The following is a 26,465-nucleotide window of genomic DNA, read 5'->3' as shown; positions in this document are numbered from 1 at the left end:
TCCTAGTCATTTAATCAAGAGAAACAAAAACATGTCTGCAGGAGGGCATTTACATGTGTGTTCACAGTTTCTTCATTCCTAATAGCCAATTGAGAGAAGAAATTCAAATGCCCATTAACAGGTGATTGGTAAATAAAATGTGGTATTTTCATGCAATGGAATACTACTCAAGAAAAAGCAACAAACTAATAATACAGGAAATAAATCTAAAAACATAGTAAGCTAATGAAAGGTCTTGTGCACTCCATTATTGCATTAATTTGAAGTTCTACGGCATGAAAAACTGATGTACAGTGGAAAAAATCATAACTGATGACTTCAGCAAGAAATGGGGTGGGAGTTGACTCGACAAGGGCAGGCAGGAACCTTCTGGGGTGGGAGTTATATTCTATATCTTCATAGGATAGATATGCAATTGTCAAAATCAAAATATGCAGGCATGTTTATACATATAATTGAAAATTTTACATCATGGGTAGAAAAACTAAACAAATGTTGAACCCATATCAATGATAATTGAAAAGATGTATTTAAGGAAAGAATACTAATGCTTGAAGCTTGCTTTGAAATTCATAAAAAAATAAGTTGATGGATAAGTAATAAACCAACTGTGGGAACAAGCTAATGGGCAAATAGAAGTCCATTGTAAAATTCTTTTAACTTTGCTATAGCCTTGACACCTTACATTGTAAAATGCTATGAAATGTGTAATTCTGACTACAGGGCAGAAACCTAATCTTAGGAGGTCAAGAATGGCAGTGGACAAACCAGGTGGAAGGTGCTGAGACATCCATCAGGGGTGCAGTGGTACCTTCACGTGTTAGAGAAGGAGAAGCAGCATATGAAAGAGGATTCAGATTCAACCACTAGGAAGTGCAGGTGCTTTGGACACAGAGGCTAAGAAGGAGGATCCAGCATGTTTCAGGGACTGTGACTCTGACGATTAGAAAGGAATGAGGGGACTGATCATCGTGCATTTAGACTGTGAATAAGATCGCTGGGAATTTCTAAATGTTAAATTAACTTGGCAGTTATCAATGCAACTGGGGTTCATGGGTAAGGTATAAACTCTAGTTATAAGTTTGGATGGGATCTAACAAAAATTAATCATAAGTGCAGATGTGTGCATGAGTCCAATTTCCAAAGAGAAGAGAAGATAGTGTAGGCTGAAGTGGTGAAAGACACAAACATTTAGAGGCTAGAAGCAGAGGATGAGTAAAAGAAAATGATGAAAAGAAGGAGGAGGAAGAGAAGACGGAGGAGATCGAGAATGAACTGAACCCATAGAATAATGATAAAGAAGCATTTGTACAAATTAAAAGCCAAGAGATCTTTTCAGTGATGGCAAAACTTACTGGTTAACACATGATGCTCTGTTTTTCTGAAAGGAAAAATAAAGTAAAATGAACCTGTGCTCTACAGATCACTAAAGGGAAGGCTGCTGACACCATCTCTCATTCCCCATGGTGCCAAAGCCATGACACTCCACAGACATGGTGAGGAGCAGTGATTCTTGTCTCTTCCCCAAACTCTAGCCAAAGGAGTTGGGTCCAGGTGAGGTTTACAAAGCAAGATATCAAGAGACTGATATCACAAGGCCCCAAGCAATGAACATAGTGGCCTTAATACAGAACCTGAGATCCCTCTCTGAAAGAGGAAATGACAGTGTTATTCATATATGAAGGCTACAGCCATGTCCTTGGTGCTCACGTGTGGATGAAAACATCAGCAGACCATGGAGGGAGGATGCAGAGGACCTACCTTGCTGGGCCTCCAGTAGTTCTTCCTGGCTACTCACTCTCCCTGTGTTTCCTGCTCACTCTTTTCCTCCCTGAAACCCTGAGAGCATCCACAGTTACTTCCTTATAAAGTTTATGTAAAGTTCCTCAAAGAATATGGCCATTTTCCATTGGGGGAACATAATGTTTATAAATATATCACATGGATTGGCTTCTACCCTTTTCCATTTGTACCAGATGCCCAAAGCTATGTTCCTATTATTTTCTATCATCTATAAATAATCATATTGGCCATTTTCTGTCATTTACTGAATGAGGAAAAAACCCTCCTGAGAGCCACTTTTACATCCTTGTTGCGCAGAGTGTAGATGAGCGGGTTCAAGGTGGGGCTGACCGCCGTGTACATGATGGCAGCCACCTTAACATTTCCCACAGAGGAGCCAGACCCTGGGAGGATGTAGGTGTAGATGACAGTGGAGAAGTATAGAAAGACGACCAGGAGGTGGGAGGAGCAGGTGGAGAAGGCCCTGTACTTGCCCTCAGCCAAGCGGATGTGTAGAATGCTGGCAATGATGAAGGTGTAGGACAACATGGTTAGAAGAAAGGTGACCACCCCAAAGAATATGTCTGCAAAGACATCCATCATGTCGTTCAGATAGGTTGGGCTACAGGCGAGCAGCAGCAATGTGGGGATTTCACACAGGAAGTGATGGATCTTATTGGGGCCACAGAACATTAGCCGTGTCATTAGGCCAGTGTTCACAGAGGTGTTGATCCCACTGACAGCCCACACGTTGCCTGCCAGCAGAATACAGAGGGGCCTGCTCATCAGTGTGTGATAGTGTAGAGGCTGGCAGATGGCCACATAGTGGTCATAAGCCATGACTGAGAGCAGCAGCAGCTCAGCCCCCAGATTCCATGTCAGGAAGAAGAGCTGGGTCATGCAGCCCTCTAGGAGATGGTGTTGCCCTCTCCCATCAGGTTCTCCAGCAATTTGGGGAGAACAGTAGATGTGCAGATGATGTCTATGATGGCCAGATTGGTGAGAAAGAAGTACATCGGGGTATGGAGGCCTGGGTTCAGGCAGATGGCCATGACAATGAGGCTGTTCCCAGCAAGAGCAGTCAAGTAAAGGAGAAGGAAGAGAGCAATGAAGAAACCCTGAAGATGGGGGTTTTCTGAAAAGCCCTGCAGGACAAACTCCACCACAGCTGTGTGGTTGGTTGCTGCCATTGAGTAGGGGTGTCTCCAGGTTCCAGGGAAGCAGCCAGCACCTGGTAGAGGAAGGCACAATGATGGGGTGGGTGATGGGTCCTCTCTGTACTCAGGTCCTGCTAAGACACTACAGGATGTGTGTGGTAGTGGCTTTGCTCTAGGAAGCACATGCCTATGATGTTAATGTAGGTCTATGCACTAAGGGAGACAATCCAAGGAATAACTCTCCCCTCTGCACTCATCCCAATTCCCAGAACCCTTCCCAGCACTCGAAACCACCTGCCATTACAGCCTCTGCTTCTGGGTGGTGGCTGGGGCAGCAGAGCTCAGTAGTTTATTTAGAAAGTGCAGCCTGTGCTCCCTTTAATTGTGACTATTTCCTACTTTAAACTGACACATGTAAGTGGCTTGGAGATGGTTCATGGAGCTCAGAAGCCACAGATGCCCAGATGGACAGGTCAGGGCACTCCAGACCTTGTGCTCCCAAAGAGGAAAACCATCTCAGCTGGGGATGGGGCAGTTGCACACAACACATTTTCCCAAACACAGGATGGAATTCTCACCCTCAGAAAGGGCAAGGTGGCCAGGACTGATGGGCTCAAGTGGGGATTTAAGGTGATCTGATGGGTCAACTACTCGGGGTGCACCCAGGGAAGTGGTCCGTAGCACCAGAGCAGTCTGAGTCTTGGGGTGAAGCCATCATGCTTGGAGCAGGTGGGGTCACCGTCAGAGTTCATGCATTGACCTACTCTCAGGATTTTCAGTCAAAACCATGACTGCCCCAACCTGTCCTCTCCACTCCGTGCTGCTCCCCAGAATTAGGAGGGCCTGGACTGTGGCAACCAGGACTGTATCTGAGCAGCTACATGCAGGAACCTGACTCCAGGCTCAAACCCCATCCAGGTTCTCCTAGGTTAAGTGGGAACCCTATCAAACTGTATCAAGGGCAAGGATGCAGGGAAGAAAGGAACAGACCTGCACAGAGCCCCCAGGGCCTCCTGCAATGCACCCACCCATCTCAAGGCCTGTGACACCCTAACCTGCATCTCAACACTGACCCTCGCCCCTTAGACAGAACCAGGCAATGGTCAGACAAGGAGATATCTTTCTGAAGCTCCACTTGCCTGCCAAGGAGCTGCTGATCTATCTCCCCAAGGTGAATGCCTCCCTCCACCCCCCTGATTGCTGCACACCCCAGGCCCAGACAGCCCAGGGAGAGGGAAGTTTCCAGCACCTGCCCTGGGAGCTTCTCCTGGGTAAGGAGGTCCTGAGAACAAGAATCTGTCAATATGTGTGTCCCATTCAGAGGGCTGGTCTCTCCCCAGTGTCCCATGAACAGAGATGTTGCAGATTCGCAGAAATATGCACCTGGCCTTGGATACCCAGAGGACAGAACTCAGGAACAGGTGTGCTGGGGTCCTTGACAGTGCTGACTGTGACTTGCTCATTCCCTGCGCCTTGTTTGCCCCCACCTTTGCAAGGGCCGAAGAGTGCACAGGCTGTTGACTGGAGCCCAAGCTGTGTTCCTGCAGAACTGGGGTCCTCAGCAGGACAGAGTGGGCGCTCCGCACTCCAGGGGTCTCACCTCCGAGGGTCACACAGGGACCATGCAGCGACCACTGCCCACACCCGTTTCTCCCCTATGCACGCGACTGTCCCGGAGCAAGCACAGGTGACCAAGCCCTCCTCTGGCCCCTGCAGACCAAGTCCACGCTGACGTCTAGGGTGCACTCTGCCTGCGCATCTGCACGTTCACCGCGGGGCCTCCCGCCCCAGATTCACAGGGAGCTGGGTCGCCACCTCCAGCTCCTGAAGCCAGAGCAGCTCTTTTCAAAGACCTTGACCTATTCTGGAGGTGAAACCACAGTGCCTGTTGCCCTCTTACTGATCAGTCTCATGCGTGGGGCTGCTGGCAGCAGAGTCCAGGAGCTCAGAGAGTCTTGGGGCTCCACAGAGTTTCACTAAAATAGTAAAAGACAAGAAGGACACGAAAGCAGGGGCATGTTTTCCACAGTAAAACTGTCTATTCAGAAACACTGAAAACAAAATTAGGAAGATAGTTCAAGAGCAAACTCAAGGGGTAGACGCAGTTATTGATAATATACTCCCTGTCCATAAAAGGGAAGTATCTCCAGTCACTTGCTATCTAAATAGATATTCACATTTCATGAGAGATAAACAATATCCTTACCTTGATGAAAGGGGATTGGAAAATTGGGATTAAAAGCTCTGAATCCTTTCATCTGCTGCCTCCTTTGTTTGCTGCTGTCCTTTAAAGGAGCCCAAGTGCCCAGGGTGGACACAGGGTCGCTGGGGAACCTGGATGGCTGAGGAGCAGGAGCAGCCCTCAGGGAGCAATTACCCCAGCTGGAGGTAATCAAGGCCCTGTGGGCACAGTATCCAGGGTGTGGGGGTAGGGTCAGGACCTGAGGGGGGACAGGGCAGACCCCCAAGGGAAAATGCCCTTCTCATCACAATTGATCAAGGTGCATGCTCTCAGCAGGCTGACCACTGAAGAAGCTACAGGTAAGATGGGATTGTTTAGCTATTTAGGGTCCCCACCCCTCAGCAGGGTCAGTCCCGGCTCTGGGCCAGGCAGCCACCAGCCCCCAGGATGTTCAGAGGGACAGATGTGGAGCAGGTGCAGTGCTGCGGCCTGAGTGACCATGTAGAGAGCTCTTCACAGCCTGATGCCTCCCCCGCATGATCAGCAAGTTCATAACTGATCAGTAAGGACCTGCTGGTGGTCTCCTTACATGTGCCTAGGATATGGAACTAGAAGGATAATATAGAGTTGGAAAACCCAGCAATGTATCTTAGAAGCCAGCTTCAGAAAACATGACATGCCAACACTCATCATAACAAAAAAGAGAAGCCTGTTAATAATGTAAGTAGTTCTTAACTCTGCAAAAGCAAAACCATAGTCCCTATAATTTTCAAAATGCCTTAGCATTCTTGAACTCCATCACTCAATGTATATTTTTAATTTCAGATCAACTGCTAAATTTTTCATATGATAGGTGATGCAATATAATTTCAACAGCACAAGAAGGTAAACAATTTTATAATTTAATATAATTGAACTCTAATCTTCAACTACATCTGTATTTCCTGATTGAACACTCTACTCTCTGAAGGATGTGTTGATTTATGAAATAATCAGCGATGAAGGTCCCTGCCACCCTGACACCAGGTTATCATGAACCCCGACAGGCAACCATCACTATGCCCTATAAACCTCATTATCTGTAGGAATTTTTTCATAACCTTTGTAGACCCTGGTAGATGCACATAGTTGTCCTGGGGCTGGAAGGACCCTCACACAGTGTAATGGTTTCTCTCCTCTAGATGGTTCGGGCCTGCCAGGAGCAGGCCCAGCCCAAAGAGCAGAGCTCAGCCTGGAGCTTCCTTGTCCACATTCGGCCAGCAGAGACTACAATGAGGGGACCCTGTGCTCAGACCCTGTGCTCCATTTTCCTGGAGAGGAGACTAGCAAAAGGGACTCTGGTCCAGGAGGGAGACGAGCTGCCCAATGTCAGGAAGAGGATGGAATTCTCCCTTGAGAAAGGCCATTTATGAGGCAGGGGTGGGTCTCTGCCTTTGTCTCCCCAGCTCTCCTATGTGAAAAGCACCCTGGCGGGGGGTTATTTCTGCTTTTAGTTGCCTTTGAGTACAGAAGAGGCTGACCATGTGGGAAGTGCTACTCTCTGCTAGGGGGGAGCAGTGGGGACACTCTATGTGGTCCAGGATTTCTGGAGGGCAGGAGAGCAGGGGCAGGGTCTCTACTGGAGATTACACCAGGTGGGGGCATTAAAACCCCCAAGGCCAACATGTCCATCTGGAGACAGAGATGGAGGAAGAGGCAGTGTGATAGTCAATGAAAGGATAAGGACATCCCTCTGGCTCCCTTCCAGTTGGCAGGTGCTTGGAGAGAATGCTTGGATGGGGGAAGGCTCCTCCTTGGGCTTGTCTCAGATTTTGGTCTCTGCCTGAGAAGTTTCTGTAGGGGTCTCCCCACATGGTCCAACCTGAAAAATGATGTGTGATGTACAAGGCTTGGTAAGAGGAGATGAGGAAAAGGGGCAGGTAGGGAGGGTGTTTTGGTTTGCTAAATGCTGCTGGAATGCAATATACTAGAAATGAATGGCTTTTATAAAGGAAGTTTATTAAGTTACAAGTTCATAGTTCTAAGGTCATAAAAATATGCAAACTAAGGTATCCAGAGAAAAATACCTTGATTCAAGGAAGGGCAGATGAGTTTGGGGTATCAGGTTGGTATCTGCTAGATTTCTCTCCCAGCTTCTCATTTCAAAATGGCTTCTCCAAGGGCATTTTGTCTCTGCATCTCCAAACATCTCTGTCTGTCAGCTCTGAAGCTTTTCCCCAAATGGTTTCCTCTTAAAAGACTCCAGTAAGCGACCCACCCTGAATGGGGGAAGACACAGCCTCATGGAAACCACCTAATCAAAAGGTCCCACCCACAATTGGGTGTGTCACATCTCCATGGAAGCAACTTAATAAAAAAGATCCCGCATAACAATATTGGATCAGGATTAAAGAACATGGCTTTTTCTGGGGTACACAACAGTTTCAAGCTGGCACAGAAGGGCACAGTGAGAATTGCCTGTCCCTACCCCACTGACATGAGGATTCAGACCACCTAGTTGAACATTGAGGACCAAAACGTCCTTCACAGATGGGCGCTGGAACTGAGTTCCCAAGTTCTGGTAGAAGAGGTTGGTTTCAATTGGGCCACATTATGTACCTGCCACCTGACACATGGGGTTTACAATAATTAAAAAGGAATGAAGTTGTTCTTTTCTCATTCCCCTTCCCTGGGTCTGTGCCAATGTTTACATGCAGCTCTATGTCACTTTTTTTTAATTAATTAAAAAAATTAACTAACACAACATTTAGAAATCATTACATTTTACATATGCAATCAGTAATTCTTTATATCATCACATAGATGTATGATCATCATTTCTTAGCACATTTGCATCAATTTAGAAAAAGAAATAGCAAGACAACAGAAAAAGAAATAAAATGATAATATAGAGAAAAAATAAAAATAAAAATACAAAAAATATATTTAAAAAGACTATAGCTCAGATGCAGTTTCATTCAGTGTTTTAACATAATTACATTACAATTCGGTAGTATTGTGCTGTCCATTTTTGAGTTTTTGTGTCCAGTCCTGTTGCACAGTCTGTATCCCTTTAGGTCCAATTACCCATTATCTTACCCTATTTCTAACTCCTGCTGGTCTCTATTACCAGTGACATATTCCAAGTTTATTCTCGAATGTCGGTTCACATCAGTGGGGCCATACAGTATTTGTCCTTTAGTTTTTGACTAGTCTCACTCAGCATAATGTTCTCTAGGTCCATCCATGTTATTACATGCTTCATAAGTTTATTCTGTCTTAAAACTGCATAATATTCCATCGTATGTATATACCACAGTTTGTTTAGTCACTCGTCTGTTGATGGACATTTTGGCTGTTTCCATCTCTTTGCAATTGTAAATAACGCTGCTATAAACATTGGTGTGCAAATGTCCGTTTGTGTCTTTGACCTTAAGTCCTTTGAGTAGATACCTAGCAATGGTATTGGTGGATCATATGGCAATTCTATATTCAGCTTTTTGAGGAACCGCCAAACTGCCTTCCACAGGGGTTGCACCATTTGACATTCCCACCAATAGTGGATAAGTGTGCCTCTTTCTCCCCATCCTCTCCAGCACTTGTCATTTTTTGTTTTGTTGATAATGGCCATTCTGGTGGGTGTGAGATGATATCTCATTGTGGTTTTGATTTGCATTTCTCTAATGGCCAGGGACATTGAGCATCTCTTCATGTGCCTTTTGGCCATTTGTATTTCCTCTTCTGAGAGGTGTCTGTTCAAGTCTTTTTCCCATTTTATAATTGGGTTGGCTGTCTTTTTGTTGTTGAGTTGAACAATCTCTATAAATTCTGGATACTAGACCTTTATCTGATATGTTGTTTCCAAATATTATCTCCCATTGTGTAGGCTGTCTTTCTACTTTCTTGATGAAGTTCTTTGATGCACAAAAGTGTTTAATTTTGAGGAGCTCCCATTTATTTCTTTCTTTCTTCATTGCTCTTGCTTTAGGTTTAAGGTACATAAAACTGCCTCCAATTGTAAGATTCATAAGATATCTCCCTACCTTTTCCTCTACCTGTTTTATGGCCTTAGACCTAATGTTTAGATCTTTGATCCATTTTAAGTTAACTTTTGTATAGGGTGTGAGATACGGGTCCTCTTTCATTCTTTTGCATATGGATATCCAGTTCTCTAGGCACCATTTATTGAAGAGACTGTTCTGTCCCAGGTGAGTTGGCTTGACTGCCTTATCAAAGATCAAATGTCCATAGATGAGAGGGTTTATATCTGAGCACTCTATTTGATTCCATTGGTCGATAAATCCATCTTTATGCCAATACCATGCTGTTTTGACCACTGTGGCTTCATAATATGCCTTAAAGTCCAGCAGCGTGAGACCTCCAACTTCGTTTTTTTTCCTCAAGATACTTTTAGCAATTCGGGGCACCCTGCCCTTCCAGGTAAATTTGCTTATTGGTTTTTCTATTTCTGAAAAATAACTTGTTGGAATTTTTATTGTTATTGCATTGAATCTGTAAATCAATTTAGGTAGGATTGACATCTTAACTATATTTAGTCTTCCAATCCATGAACACGGTATGCCCTTCCTTCTATTTAGGTCTTCTGTGATTTATTTTAAGTTTTTTTAGTTGTCTTTGTATAGGTTTTTTGTCTCTTTAGTTAAGTTAATTCCTAAGTATTTTATTCTTTTAGTTGCAATTGTAAATGGAATTCGTTTCTTGATTTCCCCCTCAGCTTGTTCATTGCTAGTGTATAGAAACACTACAGATTTTTGAATGTTGATCTTGTAACCTGCTACTTTGCTGTACTCATTTATTAGCTCTAGTAGTTTTGGTGTGGATTTTTCAGGGTTTTCGATGTATAGTATCATATCGTCTGCAAACAGTGATAGTTTTACTTCTTCCTTTCCAATTTTGATGCCTTGCATTTCTTTTTCTTGTCTAATTGCTCTGGCTAGAACCTCCAACACTATGTTGAATAATAGTGGTGATAATGGGCATCCTTGTCTTGTTCCTGATCTTAGGGGGAAAGTTTTCAATTTTTCCCCATTGAGGATGATATTAGCTGTGGGTTTTTCATATATTCCCTCTATCATTTTAAGGAAGTTCCCTTGTATTCCTATCCTTTGAAGTGTTTTCAATAGGAAAGGATGTTGAATCTTGTCAAATGCCTTCTCTGCATCAATTGAGATGATCATGTGATTTTTCTGCTTTGATTTGTTGATATGGTGTATTACATTAATTGATTTTCTTATGTTGAACCATCCTTGCATACCTGGGATGAATCCTACTTGGTCTTGATGTATAATTCTATTAATGTGTTGCTGGATTCGATTTGCTAGAATTCTGTTGAGGATTTTTGCATCTATATTCATTAGAGAGATTGGTCTGTAGTTTTCTTTTTTTGTAATATCTTTGCCTGGTTTTTGTATGAGGGTGATATTGGCTTCATAGAATGAATTAGGTAGCTTTCCCTCCACTTCAGTTTTTTTGAAGAGTTTGAGCAGAGTTGGTACTAATTCTTTCTGGAATGTTTGGAAGAATTCACATGTGAAGCCATCTGGTCCTGGACTTTTCTTTTTGGGAAGCTTTTGAATGACTGATTCAATTTCTTTACTTGTGATTGGTTTGTTGAGGTCATCTGTTTCTTCTTGAGTCAAAGTTGGTTGTTCATGCCTTTCTAGGAACTTGTCCATTTCATCTACATTGTTGTATTTATTAGCGTAAAGTTGTTCATAGTATCCTGTTATTACCTCCTTTATTTCTGTGAGGTGAGTGGTTATGTCTCCTCTTCCATTTCTGATCTTATTTATTTGCATCCTCTCTCTTCTTCTTTTTGTCAGTCTTGCTAAGGGCTCATCAATCTTATTGATTTTCTCATACAACCAACTTCTGGTCTTATTGATTTTCTCTATTGTTTTCATGTTTTCAATTTCATTTATTTCTGCTCTAATCTTTGTTATTTCTTTCCTTTTGCTTGCTTTGGGGTTAGTTTGCTGTTCTTTCTCCAGTTCTTCCAAGTGGACGGTTAATTCCTGAATTTTTGCCCTTACTTCTTTTCTGATATAGGCATTTAGGGCAATAAATTTCCCTCTTAGCACTGCCTTTGCTACGTCCCATAGGTTTTGATATGTTGTGTTTTCATTTTCATTCACTTCGAGCTATTTACTGATTTCTCTTGTAATTTCTTCCTTGACCCACTGGTTGTTTAAGAGTGTGTTGTTGAGCCTCCACGTATTTGTGAATTTTCTGGCACTCTGCCTATTATTGATTTCCAACTTCATTCCTTTATGATCCGAGAAAGTGTTGTGTATGATTTCAATCTTCTTAAATTTGTTGAGACTTGCTTTGTGACCCAGCATATGGTCTATCTTTGAGAATGATCCATGAGCACTTGAGAAAAAGGTGTATCCTGATGTTGTGGGGTGTAATGTCCTATAAATGTCTGTTAAGTCTAGCTCATTCATTGTAATATTCAAATAATCAGTTTCTTTATAGATCCTCTGTCTAAATGTTCTGTCCATTGATGAGAGTGGCTAATTGAAGTCTCCAACTATTATGGTAGATGTGTCTATTTCCCTTTTCAATAATTGCAGTGTATTCCTCACGTATTTTGGGGCATTCTGATTCGGTGCATAAATATTTATGATTGTTATGTCTTCTTGTTTAATTGTTCCTTTTATTAGTAGATAGTACCCTTCTTTGTCTCTGTTCACTGTTTTACATTTGAAGTCTAATTTGTTGGATATTAGTATAGCTACTCCTGCTCTTTTCTGGTTGTTATTTGCATGAAATATCTTTTCCCAACCTTTCACTTTCAGCTTATGTTTATCTTTGGGTCTAAGATGTGTTTCCTGTGGACAGCATATAGAAGGATCTTGTTTTTTAATCCATTCTGTTGGTCTATGTCTTTTGATTGGGGAATTCAGTCCACCAACTTTTAGTGTTATTACCGTTTGGGTAATACTTTCCTCTACCATTTTGCCTTTTGTATTATATATATCATATCTGATTTTCCTTCTTTCTACACTCTTCTCCATACCTCTCTCTTCTGTCTTTTCATATCTGACTCTAGTGCTCCCTTTAGTATTTCTTGCAGAGCTGGTCTCTTGGTCACAAATTCTCTCAGTGACTTTTGTCTGAAAATGTTTTAATTTCTCCCTCATTTTTGAAGGACAATTTTGCTGGATATAGAAGTCTTGGTTGGCAGTTTTTCTCTTTAGTAATTTAAATATATCATCCCACTGTCTTCTTGCTTCCATGGTTTCTGCTGAGAAATAAACATATAGTCTTATTGGGTTTCCCTTGTATGTGATGGATTGTTTTTCTCTTGCTGCTTTCAAGACCCTCTCTTTCTCTTTGACCTCTGACATTCTAACTAGTAAGTGTCTTGGAGAACGCCTATTTGGATCTATTCTCTTTGGGGTGCACTGCACTTCTTGGATCTGTAATTTTAGGTCTTTCATAAGAGTTGGGAAATTTTCAGTGATAATTTCTTCCATTAGTTTTTCTCCTCCTTTTCCCTTCTCTTCTCCTTCTGGGACACCCACAACACGTATATTTGTGCGCTTCATATTATCATTCAATTCCCTGATCCCCTGCTCGAATTTTTCCATTCTTTTCCCTATAGTTTCTGTTTCTTTTTGGATTTCAGATGTTCCATCCTCCAGTTCACTAATTCTAACCTCTGTCTCTTGAAATCTACCATTGTAGGTTTCCATTGTTTTTTTCATCTCTTCTACTGTATCTTTCATTCCCATAAGTTCTGTGATTTGTTTTTTCAGACTTTCCATTTCTTCTTTTTGTTCATCCCATGCCTTCTTCATGTCCTCCCTCAATTTATTGATTTGGTTTTTGAACAGGTTTTCCATTTCTGTTCGTATATTCATAATTAGTTGTCTCAGCTCCTGTATCTCATTTGAGCTATTGGTTTGTTCCTTTGACTGGGCCATATCTTCAATTTTCCTGGTGTGATTTGTTATTTTTTGCTGGTGTCTGGGCATTTAATCAGATTTCCCTGAGTGTGGGACCCAGCAGGTTGGAAGACTTTCCTGTGAAGTCTCTGGGCTCTGTTTTTCTTATCCTGCCCAGTATGTGGTGCTTGTCTGTCTGTGGGTCCCACCAGCAAAAGATGTTGTGGCTCCTTTAACTATGGAAGACTCTTGTTGCTGGGTGTGTGGTGGAGACAGAGGAAAGTTTGTAGGTTGGTTTTTTTTTTTTTTTTTTTTTTTTAAAGGAAAGACAGAGAGAAGGAAGGAAGGATAGAAGGAAGGAAGGAAGGAAGAAAGGGAAACATTTTTAAACATTTTCTTGTTTTATTGTATTCTGTTTCTCCGTTTTTGTTACATGGGCTGGGGCCGGGAATCGAACCGAGGTCCTCCGGCATAGCAGGCAAGCACTTTGCCCGCTGAGCCACCGCGGCCCGCCTGTAGGTTGGTTTTAATAGCTTCAAATTGTGAAGTCCTGGGATCTGAATTCCTTGAGAGAGGGATTCCACCTGAGTTGCATTTCACCCCTCCCGCGGGGAAGGTTCAGGTGGTAGAGAGCCCTGAAAGCCGCCTGTTTCTGCGTTCGGGGTAGTTGCAACCTGTGTAATCCCAGCACTGAGCCCAGAGAACCAAGCCTCCGTAGAAACAGCCACAGAAGGCTTTGTTTCACCCCCTTTCCTGTTTTTCAGTTAGCCCAATAGGCAACTTCTGCCTTGATCCGTTTTACCTGAGCTGAGGGCCTATTTTCAGTAGTCAGAAGTTGTTCATTAATGCCACTATTTGTGTTAGGTTGGGCTCAGTCTCTACTACTGTTGGAGACTCTTTCCTTTCCCTCTGGGAAGTTGCCTGTGGGGGAGGGGTGCCCGGAAAGCCGTGTGTGTGGGAGGGGCTCTGGTCACTGGCCGCCGCGGCTTGAGGAACCACCGATCCGAGGCTCCCAGCTGGCCTGGGAAGGCACACGTGGGGGAGGGGCGATGGCCGCTGCGGCTTGGGGAACTGCTGATCCAAAGTTCCCAGCTGACCCGAGAAGGAGGGAGGGAGGGGCTCCAGCCACCAGCCACTGCAGTCCAGGTAAGCGCGCTGCTCAGGGGCCTCACCACAGTGGAGTCTCCCAGCCAGTCCAGTAATCCCAGACTGGGGTACACTGTGCATCTGGTTTCTGTCACGGCACCGGGAGCTGTTCTGTACTGTTTCTAGTCATCTAGTAGTTGTTCTGGAGGAGGAACTAAGACGCGTGCACCTTACTAAGCCACCATCTTCTCCAGAAGTCCTCTATGTCATGTTTTAACCACATTACCTGACTGCACAGCACTTTCCCAAATTCTTCTCATGGGCTCAGTGCCCTCTGTGTCCAGCCCTTAGGAAGGCTGAGATCTGTACTAGTGGAAGACTCCACCTCTGATATTCTGCTTCTACTATGGGACCTGAGGATGCTCTAAAAACTTGCTTTTCAATTCCAGACCACCTGACATCCTTTACCTGGTGGTAGGCATTTGGGATGGAGCCATCAATCTTCTAAACTTGGCCCAAGCTCTATCCACAGGTGAGTCTTGTCTTGCACCCTGAGTTCTGCCTCCCTAGAACCTGCTCCTTGTCACATTGTTCTTCGATTCTTTTAGCCCCCTCCACAACCTCTGCTTACCATCCCATCCCACACCTGTCCTGGGAAGATTAATCCATGTCCACAAACGTATAGAATCTGTTTTGAGTTTTGTTTCACCTGATTTTTGGCACCCTTTGGAGTATTATGGATTCAATTGGACTTAAAACAGCTTAATTGTGCCCATTTTCTACTTGCTCCAGATTTGCTGAGCTGCTTTAATCAGGGTTTGAGAAACTGTCTTCATTCTATGAATCCTTATGATGTCCCTGTGATATGCCATACAGACTTCAGACCCTGGGTAGACAGTGGTGAAGGCAGAAGGAAACTTCCATTCCAGAAGGTTGAAAGCCCCAACATTCCCAACGAGAACATCCTCAGAATCACCATGATCAGCCATTTCCTGTAGACCTCCAACCTGCCAGGACACACAAGCTCATCATTTCATGTTTCTTTGTTTTATCAATAAAGAAATTGAGAGGAATGGAAGCCACACATTTGCTCAATTATTCAGTATTGATAAATGGCACTGACAGTACTCAGACTGGGTTCTGGTTTTATAACCACAACTTTAACTATGTAAGGCTCCATTGTTGTCAAATCCAATGGCATTGAGGGAGTAATAGGAAATAGAAAACAAGTGTTGGAGACTTCCATACCCCATCAAAAAACTCAGAGTTTTGAGAGAAGGTGGCAGAGTAGGAAGCTCCATGGATCAGTCTCTCCACCAAAACAACTATTTAATTGGCAGGGACTATCTGAATCAACTATTTTGGAACTTTGAGGTCTAGTGGAACACTTTGTAGCATCCAGGGAAGAACGGACAGAATAGTCTGGTAAATTTCAGTAAATATCTGTGAATTTCACCCTCTTTGCAGTGATTATGTCCTCTATTCCTCAGCCATCTGGCAGGCAGCTGTGGGGCTGAACTCCAGGTTTCTGGTTCAGTTTTATAGTGCTGAGGTAGACTATAATGAATTATACAATAAAATGTGGTGGAGGGTTGGGTGTGTGTGTGTAGTCTGATTAACATCATACTTTGGATCACCTCCTTCAGATTGCTGGGTGGAGCCAGCTCTGAGCTCAGACACTTTTCCAACCCCTTCTTTGGGTAGAGAAGCAGAAAAGTCTTAAAGAAGCAGTACAATGTTTTATCCTTTTCTCTTTATGTTACCCCATTGGGAACAAAAATAATTTGAAAATGTCCCCACAAATTGATGGCTCCATCCTTAAGCAACCAGAAAAAAGGTAGTGATCCAGAAAAGTAGAAGAATTAGATTTCCACAGAAGTAACATAATATTCTGAATGTTCAGTCCTCAAAAAAAAAAAATTGCAAAACACACAGTGAGACAAAACAGTCTAAACCATTCACAAGAAAAACATTTTGCCAGAAACCCTCCATGAGAAGACTTATACACTGGAAATATATCTTCCATGAACTAAAGGAACCCATATAAAAGGAACCAATAGAAATTAGGGAAATATGGTCTCAACCAAGTAAAGAAATTTCAGTTACAAAAAATAAAAGAAACTAAGCAGAAATTTTGGAGTGGCAAAGTAGAATAATTGAAGTGAAACACTCATTGGTTAGATTCAACAGAGGTTTGAACCTGCAGAAGAAACATGCAGTGAATTTACAGACAAAACAATTGAAATTATCCAATGTGGAGAAGCAGACAGAAAAAATGAAGCATATGAACAGAGCCTGAGAGACCTGTGGGACACCATCAAGCATACCAATTATTCTAGTTTGCTAGCTGCCATAATGCAATATACCAGAAACGAAATGGCTTTTGAAAAGGAGAATTTAATAAGTTGCTAGTTTATAGTTCTAAGGCTGAGAAAATGTCCCAATTAAAACAAATCTATAGAAATGTCCAATCAAAGGCATCCAGGAAAGATACCTTGGTTCAAGAAAGCCAATGAAGTTCAAGGTTTCTCTCTCTCATGTAAGAAGCCACATGGCAAACACAGTCAGGGCTTCTCTCTCAGCTGGAAGGGCACATGGTGAACACAGCATCATCTGCTAACTTTCTCTCTTAGCTTTTGGTTTCATGAAGCTCCTCAGGAGGCATTTTCCTTCTTCATCTCCAAAGGTCACTGGCTCATGGACTCTCTGCTTCATGGTACTGCAGCATTCTCTGCTCTTTCCAAATCTCTCATTCTCCAAAATGTTTCCTCTTTTATAGGACTTCCATAAACCAGTCAAAACCCACACAAATGGGTGGAGACACATCTCCCTTAATCCATCTTAACAACCACTCTTGGTTAGGTTACATCTCCAGGGAGGTGATCTGATTACATACAGTATTGAATAGGGATTATTCTGCCTCTATGAAATGGAATTTTGATTAAAACATGGCTTTTCTGGGGTACATACATCCTTTCAAACCAGCACACCAATATACACAACATTGGAGTCCCAAAAGTGCAATAGGGAGCAAAAGGTGTACAAAAAGCATTTCAAATAATAATGGGTAAAACTCCTAAATCTGGTGAAAGACATTAATCTACACAACTGGGAATTTCAATAGTCTCCATTCAGCAGAGACTATAAGAGATCTACTCCAAGACACATTTGAGTTATATTATCAAAATCCAAATACAAAGAGATGATTTTGAAAACACCAAGAGAGAATTGGCTTGTGTATTACAAGGTTCCCCAATAAGAAAAACAGCAGATCTCATCAGAAACCATGGAGGCCAGAGATAGTGGGATGGCATAAAGTCCTTAAAGAAAAAACAACTGTTAACCAAGAAGCCTATATACTGTAAAATAATCTTGCAAAAATCAAGGAGATATCAAAACATTTACAGGTTAACAATAGCTGAAATAATTCATTACCAGAAGATCTGCTCTATAAAAAATGCTAAAGGGAGCCCTTCAGACTGAAATAATAGGACACTAGACAGTAAATCAATGCCATAAGAAGCCATAAAGAACTTTGGGAAAGGTCATCATACAATTAAATATAAAATCCTGTATTATTGAACTTTTGGCTAGTAATTGCTTTTTACCCCATATGATTTAATAGGTAACTATGTAAAATAACATTTTAAATCAAAATTAATAAATAACAATGATAAAGATGCTATCTGAGATTATAATAATTAAAGGGGGAGGGATGAAATATGCATAGGTTTGTACATAACTGAAACTGTTAGTAATAGTTGGACTAAGTTGTTCTCTGTTTAATATGTTAATTGTAATTGAAAAAGTAAGCCCTGGGAAAATGTCAAAATATATAGGGAAAAAGAAAATGCAAGAGAATAAAAATGATACACTATAAAAAAGCAATTAAATGCAAAAAATGGCAGTAATTGAGGAACAAAACATACAAGACACAGAAAACAAACAGCTATATTGCAGAAGTTAATCTTTCCTTCTCCATTATTACTTTAAATTTCAGTGCATTAAATCCCATAAATGGCAGAGTTTGGTGAATTGATTGAAAAAAGCATAATCTATCTATATGCTTTATACAAGAATCTCACTTGTGAAAAGAAACCAAGAATCTGAAAGTGCAAGTGTAGAAAAGATATTCCTTGTAAATGGTAACCAAAAGAGAGCCAGAGTGGCTGTATGATTGTCAGACAAATTAGACTTCAGATCATAAAAGATTACAAGTAACAAACAAGGATATTTATATTGATGCAAGTTTCAGTCCATCAAAGATATAGGGATTATAAACATATATGCACCCAACAGGCCCCTAAGATATATTTTTTTAAATGTCAGAATTGAAAGGAGAAGTAAATAATTCTATAATAACAGTTGCAGACTACAGTACATACCTTTCAATATTTGAAACATCAATAATGAAACAGAGAACTTAAACATTATTAACCAAATAGACTTAATGAGCATATACTGAATACTCATCCAGCTGCAGACTACACATTCCTCTCAAGTGCACATGGATCATTTTCAAGAATAGACCATATATTATGCTTTAGATTCAGTCTTAATGATTTGCAAAATATTGAAATTAGATGAAGTATCTTATCAGACCACAGTGGAATTATGTTCATGTGAAGTCCTTGATACATGAAAGTTTTTAGCATTTTTTCTTTTTCTGTTCAAATTGTAGGTGTAAAGTCTACGAAACCATTGTCTAGCACAATGTCTTTAAGATGCTTTATTATGTCTTTTCCAAGACTTTTATAGTCATTTTTCTTATACTTTGGTCATTAATGCATTTTGAGATGATTTTTGTATGTGATAAGAGGTACGGGTCCACTTCCATTCATTTGCCTGTGGACATCCAGATTCCCATCATCATTTGTGAAGGGACTATTCTTTCCCAATTGACTAGACTCAGATCCTTGTGAAAAATCAGTTGGCCAGCCTCAGGCTTTCCTCACCTCTGTCTTTGAGATAGTGCCACCACACCTCCTGCTTGTTTTCTCAATAAGATTTCTATCTGCTTATTCTTTGGGTGGTGCCTTTGAATTCTTTCTCATGGTGTGGTGAAGAATCTGAAGGCCAAAATCCAGTATCACTTTTTGGCCAGCCAGAAGGAACTTCAGAAAGAAAAGTGCCAAGCATCTGGACTGGTGAATACCAGCAAGCTTGGCCATGTGCTTTCACTTTTTTCTTCTATCTTAGCTCACTCCTTCACTTTCCAAGAATCCAGTGGAAGCCAAATTGAGTCCTCCTGCTTGCTTCTTCTGTCTTTCTCTCTACATCACTGTCTCTGTTGCTGTTTCTCTCCCTCCCTCCCTTCAACACTTCTCCAGATTCTGTTTCCTTCCCTCTGAGGACCCAGACCCTTCTTCCAGATAAATCTTTTCCTATTTTCATCTCCTCCCCAGGAATCCTTTCCCCTGCCTCCATGAGAATATCCTTTATCTTCTAAATGGCTTTCAATGTCTTCTAAGACATTCCATCTTTTCAAATGTAAGATTCTGGGCTAAGTATTCTTGTACCATAAGGTATCATCTTTAAGATTCTAGGGAGTCAACTCTGATTTAGGATGTAATGTATTCATATTTAACCCCCCTCTAATAGTTTAAAAACACACTAAGCCACATTTTATTGTGTGACTGGCCTTTCCCAGAACATTCCTCTTTAAGGAGAACTCAGTTTCCTTATTGCATGTTCTTTCCCTCTAGCTCAATCATGGCAACACCTGGGGTGGACACCCATGAGACCCTTTCCATAGAATTTCTTTGCTAATAGAAAATCCTTTCTAGTCTTAGCATAAATCTAAGCAGTAAGTTAAAAGCACAGACACCAAGGAAGATTAGTAGGTCAGCCCGACAGCACTGGGATGGTACCAGGCTATCCATCTCCTGAGTCTTTGAACATCTTGGGGACACCTGGGGATAGGAAATGTGATCCAAAAGGCCCAAAAGATCAGCACTCAGAATGGCAGGTTGGCAACCTTGGGCACCAGACACTGGTATGGAAAGCTGTCTTTTTCTTCTCTCTCTTCCTTAAAAATACATGGTGCTTCCAGCATTCCAGCTGACAGTCCACTGGGATGCTTGCCACAAAATTGAGATGATCTTTCTACAGAACCCAAAAGGGAAAACTTAGTTCTACTACAATACGGCTTGGACACAGTATCACATGGAGGGCAGTCAATATGGATGAGTGGATAGTACACTCATCCATAACCCTATTTTACAATTAAACCTCTTTTATAAGAAGGAAGGAAAGCAGCAAAAATTTACTTATGTACAGATTTTATAACTTATATGAAGACAAACACATAAAGGGCACTTGCAGCTGACTTCCAGGAAGATGGCCAAATAGAGTGGCTTGAGATTAGCCCTGATCCATGGAAAAGTTAGAGAAAGGACAGACGGCAACTGAGGTGGTGATTCAGGAGTGTGGTTGACCTGGGAGAAACTTCTGCACCACATGGGGAAGCCCTGGTTGCAGAGACCAAAGAACTGAGAGGCAGAAAGCTGGAGCCTGGTGCAGAGGCATGGAGCTGAGGAGCCCACGGGAGCACATGGACAGGAGCCCAGAACCAGGAAGGAAGCAAGGTTGCATTGCTTGGGTGCATTACCCTCACCAGTGCAGCCCTGTGACCAGCAACTCATCCCATACCCTATACACCTGAACCCTGTCACCCACTCCCTTTTCCCATGCTCCAGGCACCCCCACCCCACCAGCCCCCAGTGCATGTACCTTCCCCCTACCCCCACCCCAAGTGCAGCCCAACCCACCTCTCCTGTACCCCTCCCAAGCACTACTTCCCCCACCCTGTTCTCTACAGGCTGTTGCCAGCACATAAAGGCTGCAGGCACTAATCTCCATACCTAGGCTAACCCTGCATCTCCCCACCCATAGTATTGCACAGCCTCATTCTGCCCCGCCTGAGCTCTGCGCATCCATTTACAGCACTTCCAGGCCCATGCATGTGCGCAGGCCCCCAATCATGTCATTCAACTCTGGGAACTTCACTTTACAGCAGTCCTAGAACCACATATGTGCAGGGCCCTCAGCCACACTTCCCAGCTTTGAGAAAGTGCTTACCTGTGCACCCGGTCACATCTGCCCCCAATCCATGAAGTCATAACACCAACCTGCTGCCACAGCTCTACACATGCGCACAAAAGGCCCATGCCTTACACCAGCACACACCAGGGTTATATCCCTTAGGCCAGTGTACCCAGACAGCTACCTCCTCCCTGGTTGCTGGGTGCCCACATTCACAAGCATCAGTGTAACATCCCTGACCTGCACCTATACCTGCCCTAAAGGAAAACACTGCACTGAGTGCCCTACCCCATGCCCTGCTCCCTGCTATACAACTATCCTGAAAATACAAGGTCTTAAACTACTAAAAGAATCAACTCCCAAAGTAAATCAATCAAGATATTTACATGCCACAAAGACAACAGAAGATCACTAGGCATATCACAATGCAGACAGATATAGACAACAGAAGATCACTAGGCATATCACAATGCAGACAGATATAGCACTGCTTAATGATCACATTAAAACACCAGAGGAGACATAGACATTGGAACAACTAATCAAGAATGTTCATACAACTCTACTTAATAAAATAAGTGGGATAGCAAATGACATAAAGGAGATAAAGAACACAGTAGAAGAGCATAAAGAAAAATTTGAAAAAATAAATAGAAAAATAGCAGATATCACAGAGATTAAAAATTCTGTTGACCAAATAAAAAACATACTAGAGGCACACAATACCAGATTTGAAGAGACAAAAGAAAGAATAAGTGAAATAGTCACTTATAGTGAATAGTCAGGATAACTTACTTTGAAGACTCCAAACAGCAAATGGCAAAAAAGATATTAAAAATTGAATTGGATCTCATAGAAATTATAGACAAAACAAAGTGCACAAATGTAAGAATCATTGGTGTACCAGAAGGAGAAGAGAAGAGTAAAGGGCTAGGGAAAGTTGTTGAGGATATAATGGATTAAAAACTTCCTAACCCTCACAAAGGACATAAATATACAATTCCAAGAAGCCCAATGAACTCCAAACAGAATAAACCCAAACAGGCCTTCCCGAAAGCACATACTAATCAGCCTGTCAAATGTTGAAGAGAAGCAGAAAATCCTGAAAGCAACAAGAGAAAAACAATCTACTACATACAAGCAAAATCAAATAAGAATGAGTTCAGACTACTCTAGCAATCTGGAGGTGAGAAGGCAGTGGTATGATATACTCAAGATCCAGAAAGAGAAAGATTTCCAGTCAAGAATTCTGTACCCAGCCAAATTGTCCTTCAAAATTGAAGGAGAGATTACAGTTTTCACAAAGAAGTCCTGAGAGAATTCGTCAGCAAGAGACCTGCCCTACAAGAAATACCTAAAGGAGTTCTGCTGGCTGAGAAAAAAAAGACAAAAGTGGGAGGTCTGGAGAAGGGCATAAAATTGAAGAGGGCCACTAAGGGTAATTTAAAGAATACAAAGAGAAAGAGGGAAAAGAATATATAGATCTGACAAATAAATAAAAAAGATAAGATGGCCAAGAAACACATTTTCAGTAATAACTTTGAATATTAATGGACTAAACTTACCAATTAAAAGATATAGATTGGCAGAATGGATTAAGAAACATAATCTAGCTATATGCTGCTTACAAGAGACTCAACTTAGACACAAGGATACAAATAGCTTGAATGCGAAAGGATGGAAAAAGATTTTGCATGCAAGTTGTAACCAAAAGAAAGCAGGAGTAGCTATTCTAACATTGGACAAAATAGACTTTAAATGTAAAGGCATCATAAGAGACAAAGAAGGACAATATATACTACATAAAGGGTCAATTCACCAAGAAGCTATAACAATCATAAATGTTTATGCTCCCATAATCAAAGAGATCAAAAGTACATGAGACAGACATTGGAAAAACGGAAGGGAGTGATAGATGTTACAACAATAATAGTAGGATACTTCAATACACCACTCTCCTCTATAGATAGCAGAACCAGACAGAAGATCAACATGGAGATAGAAAAGTTAAATAACTTAATAAATGAATTAGACCTAACAGACATTTATATGTCATTGCAACCCAAAGCACAAGGTTATGCATTCTTCTTTAGTGCCCATAGAACATTCTCCAGGATAGATCATATTCTGGGGCACAAAACAGATCTTTATAAATTTAAAAATATTGACATTATTCAAATCTATTCCTTTGAACACAATGGGATGAAGTTGGATCTCAATAAGCACCAAAGAACGAGAATATTCACAAATACATGGAGGTTAAATAATACACACTTAAACAACCAGTGGAACATAGAAGAAATTGCTAGAGAAATCAGTAGCTGTCTAGACATGAATGAAAATGAAAATGCACTTCTCAGAACTTATGGTATGCAGCAAACTGGGTTAAGAAGGAAATTTATTACCCTAAAGGCCTATATTAAAAAAAACAAAGATCCAAAATTGAGGACTGAACAGCACACCTGGAGGAATTTGAGAAAGAACAGCAAACTGACCCCAAAGCAAATAGAAGAAGAGATATAACAAAGATTAAAGCAGAGATAAATGAATGGGAGAACCAAAGAACAATAGAAAGAATCAATAAAACCAAAAGCTGACTCTTTGAGAAAATCAATAAAATTGATGGACCACTAGCAAGACTGACAAAGAAAAAAAGAGAGAAGATACAAATAAACAAAATCAGAAATGAGAAGGGGTATGTTACCACAGAACCTGAGGAAATAAAACATAAGAGGATACTATGACGAACTATATGCCAACAAACTAGACAATTTAGATGAAAATGGACAAATTCCTGAGACACACAAACAAGCTACAGTGACTCAGGAAGGAATAGAAGATGTCAACAAACTAATCATAAGTACAGAGATTCAATCAGCCACCCAAAATCTTCCTACAAAGAAAAACCCATGGCAAGATGGCTTCATAAGAGAATTTTTTAAAACATTCCATAAAGAAGTAACACCAATCCTGCTCAAAATTTCCCAACAAATTGGGGGAAAAGAACTCTACCTAACTCATTTTAAGAAGCTTATATTTTAATACCAAAACCAGGTAAAGATGTTATAAGAAAGGAAAACTACAGGTCAATCTCCCTAATGAACATAGATGCAAAAATCCTCAATAAAATATTAGCAAATCAAATCCAACAGCACATTAAAAGAATTATACACCACGACCAAGTGGGGTTTATACCAGGAATGCAAGCATGGTTCAACACAAGAAAATCAATTAATGTAATACAGCACATTAACAAATCGAAAAGGAAAAATCACATGATCATCTCAATAGATACTGAAAGAGCATTTGACAAAATTCAGCATCCTTTCCTGATAAAATTTCTCCAAAAGATAAGAATCAAGCATAACTGCTTCAATATGATAGGGGGAATATATGAAAAACTGATAGCCAGCATCATACCCAATGGAGAGAGACTGAAATCGTGTCCCCTAATATCAGGTACAAGACAAGGATGCTCACTGTCACCACTATTATTCAACATTGTGCTAGAAGTTTTAGCTAGAGCAATGAGGCAGGACAAAGAAATAAAAGGCATCCAAATTGGAAAGGAAGAACTAAAGCTTTCACTGTTTGCAAATGATATGATACTGCACTTGGAAGATCCTGAGAAAACTATAGCAAAGTAACTTGAGCTAATCAGCAAATTCAGCAAGGTAGTGGGATATAAAATTAATGCACAAAAATCAGTAACATCTCTGTACACAAGCAAACAGTTAGCTGAGGAGTCAGTTAAGGAAAAAATTCCATTCAAAAAGCAACTAAAAGTTTCAAACACTTAGGAATGAACTTAGTTAGGGATGTAAAGGACTTGTACATGGAAAACTACATAACATGGCTAAAAGAAATCAAAGGAAGTCTAAATAGGTGGAAAGACATTCGCTGCTCATGGATAAGAAGGCTAAATATAGTTAAGATGCCAATTCTCTCCAAATTGATCTACATATTCAACACAATACTGATCAAATTCCAACAATCTACTTTGATGATTTGAAAAAGCTAACTTCCAAATTCATCTGGGAAAGAAGGAAATCCTGAATAGCTAAAAGCATCCTAAGAAAGAAGAATGAAGTGGAGGACCAACACTCCCTGACTTTAAAACCTATTATAAAGCTACAGAGGTCAAAACAGCATGGTACCAGCACAAAGATAAAAGCATTGACCAATGGAATCAAATTGAGATGGCAAAAATATACCAACAAATCTTTGGTCAACTGATTTTTGACAAGGTCCCCAAATCTTCTGAACTGGGGCAAAATAGTCTACTAATATTTGGGCATGGAAGAACTGGATATCAATACCCAAGAGAATGAAAGAGGATCCCTATCTTACACACTGCACAAAAATTAATTCAAGCTGAATCAAACACCTAAATATAAGAACTAGCGCCATAGAGTGTCTAGAAAAAAATTGAGGGAAACATCTTCAAGACCTAGTAATAGAAGGTAGCTTCCTAAACTCTATACTCAAAACACAAGCAACAAAAGAAAAAATAGGTAAATGGAAACTCCTCAAAATCAAATGCTTCTGCCCCTCAAAAGGCATTGTCAAAAAGGTGAAGAAGCAGTCAACTCAATGGGAGAAAATATTTGGAAATCACATATTGGAAAAAGCTTTGATTTCTTGTATATACAAAGAATCATACAACTCAACAACAAAGAACAAACAACCAAATTATTAAATAGGTTAAAGATATGAATAGGCATTTTTCTGAAGAGCAAATACAGATGGCTCAAAAGCACATGAAATGGTAGGCCACAGTGACTCATCAGGTAGAGTTCTCACCTGCCATGTGGGAGACCTGGGTTCAATTCCTGGTGCATGTCCATGCAAAAATAAAAAGCACATTAAAGAGATGCTCATTTTCATTGACTATAAGGGAAATGCAGATCAAGACTACAATGAGATACCACCTCACACCAATAAGAATGACTGCTATTAAGCAAACAGGAAACTATAAATGGTGGAGAGGATGTGGAGAAACTGGGACAATTATGCACTGCTGGTGGGAATGTATAATGGTGCAGCCACTATGGAAGACTTTTTGGCAGTTCCTTACAAAGCTAAATATTGAGTTGCCCTATGACCCAGCAATAATACTACTTGGTATATACCCAGAAGAACTGAAAGCAATGACACAAACTGACATTTGCACACCAATGTTCATAGCAGCATTACTCACAATCATTAAAAGATAGAAATAAACCAAATACCCATAAACAGATGAGTGAATCAACAAAATGTGGTATATACATACAATGGAATATTATGCAGCAGTAAGACAAAATGAGGTCCTGAAGCACA

General features: G+C 41.1%; 1 pseudogene; it reads right to left on the bottom strand.

The window, feature by feature from the left end:
• Window positions 1-2,040: 2,040 nt before the first annotated feature.
• Window positions 2,041-2,972, bottom strand: LOC143654483 (olfactory receptor 13A1-like; annotated as a pseudogene).
• Window positions 2,973-26,465: the final 23,493 nt, after the last annotated feature.

Source organism: Tamandua tetradactyla, chromosome 13, assembly GCF_023851605.1.
Source record: "Tamandua tetradactyla isolate mTamTet1 chromosome 13, mTamTet1.pri, whole genome shotgun sequence".
NCBI classification, from domain to species: domain Eukaryota; kingdom Metazoa; phylum Chordata; class Mammalia; order Pilosa; family Myrmecophagidae; genus Tamandua; species Tamandua tetradactyla.
Note: the sequence above shows the minus strand (reverse complement) of the source record. Positions and strands in the feature narration are given on the sequence as shown.